Genomic DNA, 12,185 nt, shown 5'->3' with positions numbered 1-12,185 from the left:
AAGATAAAACTTCATTCTTAGATGATAGAACCTATTTGGATCAATGAAATACAAATACTACATATGAGTTTGTGTTAGGAGATTTTGGATTCCTATTAAGAGATTCCAACCCTATTAGGAGTTGTACCAACCTTATTAGGAGTTGAAAGGAAGACCACATAACCCATTGTCTAAATAGCCTCTGTGCTATTTCTTGTGAATAATAAAACATGAAATTAAAAATTTTCAACTAGAAACTTGTCTTGCCAAATACAATTATTTGTAAGCTCACTATGCCTCAACCCCACCAAACTCTTCTATCATCTTTACAAATTCACATACCAAGATTGCACAATTGATATTATAAGGATACGACTGCATATGATTACTTATGATTTCATTGATGATTAAAACTAAGGAAAACATATTTCCTTTATACCAAGTCCTAAATTTGTCTATTGAGCTGACCTTGAGGCTTTCCTAATTTAAAATAATAATATAGGAACATCTTAAGATATTACAATACATGTTACATTAGAATATTACATCTTTTCAAGATTATAAACAATCTGTTAGTTCGTAGTCTTCTTAAATTTGCATACAATAACATCTAATTATGCTAACTTTACCAAGTCATCTTCAATATGTCTTCAACCTTGGTCTCAGCTTACTCAACTAGATTCTATCTATGTTAGGAGATAAAATCCAAATAAGAGTACCTTATTTCTAGAAAAGTTAATTAAAATTTGCCTTCCCTAAAATATACATAAGTCTATCTAGTCTTCATATTTATGTATGTGATCTTAACTATAACATCTAGATATAATTTAGAACATAATCGCAAGCGTGCATAAGCTGATCTTGAATTCATGAACCACTCAAAGCCAATCTATCTTTTTTTTTCTACCATTCTTTATTGAATAATCAATAGGTTGACATCAATGAGAAACATTGTCATGAATGAAACACATAAGCTATGAATCACATCTCCAACACTACTAATATACTACCACACAGGAATACTATCATCATTAATTCTAGCAAAACTTGCAATGAGAATATGCTACCATTTGATTTACTAAATGAACTAACCAATTTTATTAACAAGGGTGAAGAAAGTGCTCTTGAGAAAGCATCCATGAAAGTTATTAGAGAATAAGAATTTGAATGCCATATTGATAAGGTATTTGTCCATAAAAAATAAAATGAGTGCAACATTTTCTCAATAGAAAAATTATGATATACATGAGATTATTCATAAAATTAAATAATATGTAAAATAAGACATTACTTTCAAGGGTATGACTCTTGGGAACTGTCATAAAGTTGAACTTGGAATTTTTTTGTGGGTTTTTCATGCAATGATGTAGAGGTATTAAAGGTGAAATAATACCATTCAAACAAAGTTTTCAAGGATCTGCACATATAATACATGAAGGTTTTCAATGCTCAATAATCATAAAGAAAAGGGGTGACCCAACTACGACAACATGAACCAAATATAAAATGTGACCTATGGACCAGTAGTTTTAGGCTTCCTAAAAACCCACATGTCCACAAAAAACTTAGATCAACCCTTGGAACAAACCCCTTTTGAAAATCAAGACCAATTGATTCACTATGCTCTATTAGGCCTTATAACCCTATTTTGCAAGGTTTTTGACCATAACTCTCCAATTGTTCATCATAGGGACCAAAAAAGAGAATTTATAGATACCCTCTTCGGTTTTTTTCTAATATATGTTTAAATTGGTATTGGATCATTTGGAACAAAAGTGTCAAATCATGTCTATCCTCTATTTTAGGCCTTTAATTAGCCATCATTTACAAAGGAAGTATACATAATATTGGTCTCCATTCCCAAAAAAATGCACAAACTAAGGATTGAACATTTATTCACTTCTGAAACCTCTCAAATTTCTTTCATCAACTTAATTAGCACACATTTCCATACTTTTAAGGCCCACCACACACACGTACCAAGCCTAGGGAAAGCCATATCTTTCAAAAAACTCAAACTCCATAATAGAGACTCTGTTAAGTTGAAAGTTTATCCAAAATTTTCCCATTCCACCTGTGAGAATAATTTTCCAAATTTGAAAACTAGATTTACACACACTTTTGCAAACAAACCCTAGTTATGGAGGGTATCCAACTTTTCTCCAAAGAATTTTATGATCTCCCTCCAAACTAAAAAAAACCCTCAATAAATCACCAAATTGAACAATAATTTCCCCTTACATACTATGTCTTCCATGTTGTGAAAAAAATAACAATACGCGAATAAGAAATGTTGCAAAAATAAGTTTTGAAAAAATACAAACTTGCTTGGACAAAATCGACTTTATCTCCCCTAAAACTTAATAGATTTGCATCAAACAGATCTTAACCTAAAGGATATTTGTCAAGATTTCCTACTATACAAATTATTCATTTATATAATTAATCATCTATCTATACAATATGGCAAAGAGTGACTAAAAATATGTATTTTATCAAGAAAACTACAAATATTTTTATCCAAATTCTTCTTTTCTTACACAAGATCAATCTCCTTAGCCATCCTTGACCCTAAGAGGATTGAGAAAAATTTAAAAACATAAAAATAAATTCATAACCCTTATTTGAAAATTAACCAAACTCTATCCATATGTAATGATAATTTTGCAACACAACTTTTATCTAAAACTTTTTTCAATATTGAGAACTTTTACACAACTTGGCTCCGCACCAAAATAGGACCTTTGTGACCTCAATAAATTTTAAATAAATTTTAATATCCCAATGTCCTTCATACATTATTAAATACCCCTCTTGGTGCGTTTTCCAAAAATTTCACTTAATAATGATAATTTTGACAATATTGAGACCATCAGGACCACATATTGGACACAAACATTACAAATCAGTCTCAAGGACCTTATGAAATGAAGAATTATTATTGATGGCTTTATGAAATCATGACACAATGTTAAAATTGTAAATAACTAATAGTGGATGTTACATACAAAATTGTGAGAAATTTGGCATTCACCAAAGTATACGTTATTTTTAAGAAGATCCAAAACCATGAAATAATAGAAACATGATTAGAACTAGATAGGGTACTAATTTGTGATCTTTACAATGTAGGGTCTTAGAATTTTCTCTTTCTTTCCTTGAGAGGATTCCTAGCTGATGTTCAAGAATATAATCCACAAAAGCAAGCACAATGATATTACAAAGAAGGAAATGTACTCAAATTGAGGGCTAGTAGAGGATGAAAGTTTAGATCTAGAAATGGACTATAAGATTATGTTAGAACCTAAAATAGAGATATATCTAGAACCCAAGAGGTAGTATATACAAAAAGTAAAAATATGTAAGTATTGGGCATAGGTTGACTTTCTAGGTATAGGTTAATCTTGACTTATACTGGAGAGGTTGAAAACTAAAAATCTTTGATCTATAACTGGCACTATAACTCCAATGCTTAAATATGCAAATTTGAAACTCTATGACTTGCATCTTCACATAGGACAAAAGGAGAATTTTTTAAGAAAAGGGACTTACATTGGTCAAACCCATTATTAGGAATAAAACTTGAATTGAAATATAGGAAATTCTATAAAGTAGTAAATATTAAATCTAACAATGAAATGCATAATACCATGTAGATACAATTATGTTTAGTATGTGGTCAAGTATGTTGATGTAATAGCCTTCACTCAACACAAGAACCAAAGGGAAATCATGTAATAAAAAACCTCATGTATTATATTCTTGTAATTCACCTCAATGAAGGATTGATGAAGAAGAACAAGACTTGAATAGATGTAGATTCCCTACTTTGATAACCAACTTCTTCACCCCTAATGAAAAAATAAGCTAGATCTATAGAAGGAGATGCAGTAATGATTGATAAAAGACATATATATTCCTTCAATGAATCTTATTTTCCTTAAAGAAAAAAAAAAACTTGAATTATTGAGAGCTTGGAAAGATTACTTGAGAGAAGGCCTCATTTTCTAGTGATTTCAGCCTCTAAAATCAAGAAGGCCAACTACATGTTGCAGTAAAAAATGAAATATCTGAGATGTTCCTTGAAATAATATAAAATAAAAACCTTAGGTATAGGTCAAACTCATCCTATACCTAGGTATATGTTTTACTTATGGGACCTATTATGAGAGTGTCCAATTAATGGGAAAAGATCAAATATCTCATATGTGTAAGTGGTTTTGAGAGAATTTAAAGTATAAGATAGAAAATTAAATTTTAATGTGAAATAGGACACATCAGGGATATTAAATTTTTGAATGGGTGGAAACATAAGATATAATTCCTAGGGATTAGAGCCATCTTAGAGTTCTGTTAAAGATTCAAAGTAGAGGGTAGGTTCACAATTTAAAATATATGTGCAATTAGGTGCAATGAGATTTAATAATGCAAGAAACACACTATGGAGGCCTAAAATGTTCTAAATAGGACAGAAAAAGTTCTTACTCTTTTAGTCAATACATTTAGCCTCCACTTTAGTAGGAATATTGAAAAATGCTTATACTTATGCCATAGTAGAGATGAGAGAGAGAGAGAGAGAGAGAGAGAGAGAGAGAGAGAGAGAGAGAGAGAGAGAGAGAGAGAGAGAGAGAGAGAGAGAGAGATAGAGAGAGAGAGAGAGAGAGAGAGAGAGAGACCTTGCTCATCAATGAATCAAGGTCTATTGTATTCATAATGATTGGTTATATTTGTGCACTCCATGAATGGATCATGGTACACATTGTATCCATAGAGATTTCTAATCACTTATGTTATGTGAATTATTTATAACTATGCATCCTAGGGATAGATATACATCATTTATACCCATGCAAAATTATCTATTTAACTAGATCCTACAGTTGGATACAAATCACTTATACCAATGGGATTTTTTTGATGTAAATCTACATTAAAAAATGTAGAAGAGAATGTAAAAGGAGGCCATATGTATTCCTCCCTCCTTTGAGGTCTATGAAGTGAACATCATAAGGATTTCATTTATGAAGATGATTTGAATAAATTACAATGATGTAAGTGTTGATAAGTATATGGTATATTCAATGGGCACTTGAATGAGTCAGAATCTAACAATATAATATTGGTTTTATTTTTTTACAAGATTTGATTTAAGGTATAAGAAAGAAAATTTGGTCAGTGAATGAAGGAAAACAATATTCAACAAGTTATTATAATCTTCACCAAGCACTTGAAGAAGATATGTGGAAATTATAGTGTCAACCAATCAATTTTAGTGTTAATCAAGTCTAGTGTTGACTGAGTAAGATGTAATGTTAACCGAGCATGGAAGGGATAACAATTTAAACATGTATTTAATCTAATGTTAGCATTTTGTGAAAATAAAGATTGTTCGAGAAATTTCAAAGACATGGATGAATTTTTTTACAAGATCAAATGTTGTTGAAATTCAAAGAAGATCTAATAGAGGAGATTTAAATATAAGAAGTGAGGCACAGAGTTCAAGGTGAAAGTATACTTTTTGAGCATCTAGATTCAATGAACATGAACTTGCTAGAGAGCTAATGATTCTGATTAAGTTGAAAAACTTGGAATAACCTAGAGGAATGGAAAATATTTTTTATTTAAGAGATGAAACACAATGTTATTATTTCTCGTTTAGTTGATCAAGCTGATGAAGGAATAAGGTGAATTGAGCATAATAGTACTGTGAAGATCAAGAAAAGGAAATGCCATGCTGAAGTGTGTAGTGTTTGAATCAACTAGTAAAGGATCATAAGATAGATATTGAGAGAACTAGAGATCATAATAAGAAAGGTAGTGTTAAATCTAACCAATCATTCCACTATTTCTCTTTAATTAGTGGAACAAAAAAATCTCTTAACTAAGTGGACCTCATGGTCTTTTAAAATTTTATTGAGTGTTTGTAAGACCTTTAGAGAGTAGTTCTTTAGAATTGTTAAAAAATGGATAAGGTTTAGACGATCCTTGGAAAAATCTCGCTAACAAGGTCACATTAACAATGTGTATGTAATCATTAACAAGGTTGGCTCCTAACAGAGCTCACTACATAAGAGTAAATATTTTGGGTTGTTGATCCTGAGTTGGATTTTCCCTTTCTAGGATTTCCATGTTAAATACTTGTGTTAAATTATGTGAATACTTATGATGCCAAGTTTATTTCATGTTTTAAATTTATTGTTGCAACTTGGTATAAGCTAGAAGATTACTCTAATACTTGGTATATAGTAAATGAAAATTTTCTATAAATATTATATCAATTTATATTTTGATGCTAGATTTTGATTCATACATTGCATGCATTAATATACTGAAATAACATATAAAGCATATGCATCAATCATGTAAACATGTAATCAAACACACACATAACACCAGATATGATTACCCAAAAACCCTCCAAATGAGAAGGTAAAATTGGGGTGGGGATGACACCCATAAATCTTCACTACTGTAGTAATAAAGTGTATCCAATTAAGGTTACAATGGTTTGACCATGAATCATGGTCTGCCTTGTGAAAGGCCTACCCTATTACAGGCTTACAAAGACTGTTAGGTCCCACCTTGCTAGACATTTTCACCACCCTGTTAGAAGTGTGCCTGGTTAGAGGACTTCAACTCACAATTAAATAAGTGCCTTATTAAAGGATTTCATACAGCCTATTAGGACTACTCTATTAAGATATTTAACTGAAATCACCTATCAAAATGTCTAAGCATAGATCTTGGAATTGACACTTGCTTGCCTGATAACAGATCACCTCTATCCAATCTTTGATTAATCCTTCACAATCTGATGTATCAATGTTGTATCCTTCTCTATCCTATATTCTTCACTTTAACTGGCTATGTAATTCACTCTTACTACTAAATCACTTTGAATGCTCTGCAAACTATCTTGTTTGCCCTTCTGATTCGATCATTCACCCCTTGTTACACCATTCTCTCATTGTTCAAGAAATTAGGGCTTTGTCCTCCTTAAGAAGACTCTAGTGACTTAGGGTTAGGTATGAATATATGGCTAAGATTCATCCATTTTTCAAATTTAAACCTTCCCATTTTTTGATTGACTATAGGTAAATGCATGGGGAATCCACATATAGATTTGTCCTTATCTTCAAAAGATCATAATCTATCCTTAGGTCGGCTTGAAAATAGTTTATATAGTTGTTTGTTCCATTACAAAAAAATATGTCTAAACTATGTCATCGGCATAAGTCAAAGTCTTTGATGCTCAGCATGCATTGTATTCTTGTTCTGACTTAGCACCTGCACTGCTCGACATCCACTGTTTACTCAACACTTGAATCACTTGGCATGGTCTATCTACTCAACACCTGAGTGACTTGGCACATGAGTGACTCAACACTCATTGCAACTCGGCATGGTCTAATATTTATATGTTGTGCTCGACATGTATTACAAGGTTAACATGAACTAATTAAATGTCTTAAGTGTGTTGATACTCACTTGTCAAAACCAATCTGAGATCAATAATCTCCCTCTTTGACATAAGTGTCAAAAAAACTTAAATATACAATACTCTACTTAACTTCTCGAGCATAACACATCCATGACTTTCCTTATACAGAAAATGTCAAAAAATTTCAAAATTTTGCAATAACCTATATACTTAAAAATTCATAACTCCCCCTAAGTTAATATATTTGTTTTTTGTCCAAAATTTGTGCTCCTTTCTAAGTAGATTTGTCTTTGTTGATACTCTTTGACTTCAATGCACTTATATTCTTTCATGCTCTCCATTAGCTAATATTTTCTTTGCTTTTTTTCTATCTCTGCTCCCACTTTCTTTATTCTCTTCTTCTTGCTTTATATCTCTCCCTCATGGTTTATCTCTCCAAATGTCTATTGTTATTTATTCTCCCCCTTTTCTTTATCTCTCCCTCTTTTTGACACTTATGTCAAATGAGCTATACATGTATAGTGTGTTTGTCAAAAAAGGATTTATGGAATTCCATTATAATTTTAAGAGCTGCATCCTAGTTGTCACATGCAACATCTAGTGATTTGAGTTGGATGGAAAGCTCGGCAATAAGGTGTACTAGGCCATCTAGAGTAGAAAGATTGGGGTCTTTGTTTAGAAAAGTTTTTGCATAACCTAGCTCCTTGTGCAATATCTCCATATGAAGGGTGAGGGACACCTAGATACATGTCAATTTGGCCTTTACACTAGCCTCTTCTACTGTTAATACAACTAATTGACTCTGGGATTGAAGCAAAGTATTAAAATGCTTCTCACTCTAAGCTGGGTTCTAAGGTAACCTTGTACCTGATATGTTGAGATTTCTCCCCAAGCTTAGAATATGATGTCCAGTCTCTCGGGTGAAAAGTGTAGGATCACACAATTTGGTCTACAATGAAAATATATTCTCAAGTACCTTCTTCACATCCTCAACCTTTTTTGCTAATGCAACTTGAGTCAGTGCTATCTCACTAGATATTTTCTCATTTACCTTGTTCTATAATTTCTTTTTAAACCATTCTAAAAGTTTAGCACTAGTACCAATGTCCTCATTATTGACCTTTTCCACTATATCTAATAGTTGGTCTAGAAGTGGCTTGGTCTCTCCATAAGTTGGTAGGCTGAATACATCCAAAAAAATTTCTTTAATGTCTTGAACTGCTCGCCTCTATATTTGTTCTCTCCTAAGCATTTCTTGATGCTTTTTCTTCTCTAAAGCTTGTTGTAAAATACTTATTTGATCTAATGTCATTGTATCATAATCAAACTTTGGTATAAAAATATCTTCATTGAGTGATATCTCCATAGTTAATTACCTTTTCAACTTTTGAATAGCTAGAGCCTGGCATTGATATTTGCAATGGTATAGCTTTTGTGCTCAGCTTCTAAAGAACTTTTGTAGGAGAAGTGCTAGATGTTGGTAGAGTTACCAATGCCTGGATGTATTCTTGCTCCTTTACCTTAGGTGTTTGTTCATCTTCTTTAGATTTTCTCTTGTCTATCACAATGACTTGAATATCACTTTTTCCTTGTGCTTTAGGTATAGATGAATCTATCTACCCTGCTTCTTGTTGTCGAGTAGTACAGTCTTTTTCTTCTTTTCCAATCTACCTTTTCTCAAATATGAAAAGTGTATCAACCTTAGTAGATGTATCTATTGTTGTTTGAATCAAAGGTTGCACTTGAGTAATTGAAGGGATGGTAGAAGGCAGTTCTTGTGGATTCACCTTGTCCCTTGCGATATTAGTTACTACCTTTTGGAGCTCATCTATACTGACCAAGACTAGATTTTCACATGGCTTAGCTTGTAGGGTAGATTGATCCAGTATCTTTTACAAGTCTTCTACAATCAAAGGATTGATATTCTAATTTGAATAATTAGAGACATCCTTTACAATAATGGTTTTAGTAGACTTGACTATGTCATGTGGGGAATTGGCACTCGACACTTGTGTGTCCTGCACACTCTATTCATCTTACTATTGTACAACTATAGCATCATCATCAATTTGTTTTTTAGTTTCCTTCCCCATTGTGTCATCTTTCTTATCATCTTCTTGTTTGTCATCATCATCCTTTTCATCTTCATCCTTATCATCATCTTTACCCTCAAAAGGATTAGCTTCTCCTTGTTTTACAATGGTCAATCCATAGATAAGTTTCCATATTTAGGTAGATTTCTTGGCCACATCTTCAATATTGTTTTGAAGGCACTATACTTAGGTGTAAAACTAACTCCATAATTCTTAGTAGCCTTAGTAATCTGCCCTTTTGTTAGTTTGGCATTACTTGGGCTAAAGTGGTTTCCCTTATTTGTTTTTCCAAATTTAAACAATAATGCCCTTTTTGCTCAACTAATTCATATAATTTCTTGGGTACTCAGTTGGAAAATTATAATGGCATGGTATCAAATTTAGACATCATTGCATATAGGGATTCATCTACTAAATTTTTCTCCTCTTTTCCCAAATCATCAAAATTTACATGTTTAAAACAAAATAGATCTACATTATTCTTGAAATTTTCACATAGGTTTTCAATATCAGAATGTGGTTTGTGACTTACCACTTTGAATTGGCTTATGTCATCTAATTTAGTCCTTTCTTCATCTGAATCTAGCTGTAAACCATATTTTCTCCTTTGTTTCTTTTGCACTTGGCTTCCTTGCTCTGTTTGTTTGGATTTTTCCTTGGCCTTCCATGTTGTGGCTTGTGTGTTGGATTTGGTGGTAGGTGCCCTTAGCTTGGCTGGGCTAGCTTTTGCAGTTTTCTTTGCCTTAGCCTTCCTCTTCTTTGGTTTGGCACATGTAGGTGCTTCCTTGACTTCTTCTCCCTTAGCAACTTCTATTTCATCTTTTTCCTTGTCCTCTCCCATGCATTGGGTTAATGCAAGATGTTCTTGAGTTTGTTCTTGTTCTTCCTCTTCATTCTCTTCATCTCCTTCCTCTTCTTCCTCATCTGCACCTTCACCACATTTAACCTTTAGCTTCTTCACTAGCTTATCTTTCTTCTTAAGTGTAGAAGTAGTTTTAAATTCCATTTCAATATTTGAATTCATCACATCATAATTCCCAAAGATTTTAGTAGTCTTGTCAATTTCCTCTATCAGGAGTATTGTGATGGTTGTTGAAGCTTCATCAACATTGATTTCATATCCAAGTGGCCTCAACCATCTAACCCTTGGTGTGGTAGCTTGCACAAATGTGTAGTCAACATTAACAAGAAAGCATACATCATTGTAATGTTGCTCATTCTTTCCTTCATTGATTTCTTAAAGTCTTGAAAGTAGCTAGTCATCAATGTCTCAAAATTTTCACCCATATGCTCTATGAACTCATTGATCTATACCACAATTGTCATGTTTGTCATCCATTCTATAGTACCAAAAGAGGGAAATGTATTCTGCACATAAAAGGATATGCAGACTAGTATTGCACCAAACTTGCATTGTGCACTCTTGGTTTTCCTTATAGCTCAAAGGTTCCCCATCAATTGTTGTAGCTAAAGTTTTGCTAAATCATATATATGATCTTTCTTTACAATTTTATAACCAAAATCTACTACAATATAGGGTACACTATTCAATCTACTAGATTGATAGAATTTGTGAGAAATTACCCTAACAACAAAGTTTAACAATGGATTAGTAATAGTATCTATTGTCATACCTCTTTTGTTCCATTTTTCCCCTGTGTTTTTCTCTATCACTTCCTTGGAATCACTCCTTAGAGTCTTGGGCTGATCTAGGGTTGGATAACCAGTAACCCTATGAATTATTCTCTTGGTGATCTTAATTGGTCTACCCTCTAGCCATAAGGATCCATCATGTATTCAGCTCAAGACTATTCTAATCCATTCAATTTTGAATACACTGGGAAAATCTAGAGCACACATCAAACCCTTCTTCTCAACTATTTTATATTCTTCCTTTAGAACATCATTAACATATAATATGTCATAAGCTTCTTTGATTTCTAAGTCTCCAATGCTACCAATTTTATAATTGTAACATTTCCTAACATCTTGTACCATAATAACATTTGGCAGAATCATTGAAAGTGTCCTAGAGGGATCTTGTTTATACACCATGTCAGGGATGACCTTAAATATAGGTTATTTCACTTTGTTACTAACAAGATGGACATTCAAAACCTCTTTCCCTTTTACATTTTTAAAACTAGATGCCATTTTTCAAACTAGGGTTTATGCAAAGTAATACTACATAGCTTGGCTTATGATATACACATTGTAAAATTTAGAGAACTGGTGTGAGATCATTGTCAAATTCTCTACAAAATGTTATAAACAAGTTTCTAAATCACCTTTCACTCTGCTCTCTCTTTGCTCATATTCAAAATGATAAAAAATGAGTGAAAATGATCATATACCCTTCAATACCTTACATTTAATGCTTAGTACTTGTACAACTATAAACTCGACATCAACTCAATTTTAGAATCATTTGGCATCCATTGATATTTCCATCACTCAATAGTTACTACAAACTTGGCATCAACTAGCATTCCACTCAACATACACAGAAAACATTTCATGCTCGTCAACAACATGAAAACTTTTAAAGATTTAATTTGGATTTACAATATCTTGCATCTTTATTCATGCTAATGTATTCTTTTCATTCCTATCTCCTTTTGGAACTAATGTATGATATAACACTTGAATATTAGTCCCACATACCTCTTGTT

The sequence above is a fragment of the Cupressus sempervirens genome, chromosome 10 (genome assembly GCF_028749045.1).
Source record: "Cupressus sempervirens isolate cs-2001-9-10 chromosome 10, ASM2874904v1, whole genome shotgun sequence".
NCBI classification, from domain to species: Eukaryota; Viridiplantae; Streptophyta; class Pinopsida; order Cupressales; family Cupressaceae; genus Cupressus; species Cupressus sempervirens.
This window is presented reverse-complemented; position numbering follows the sequence as displayed.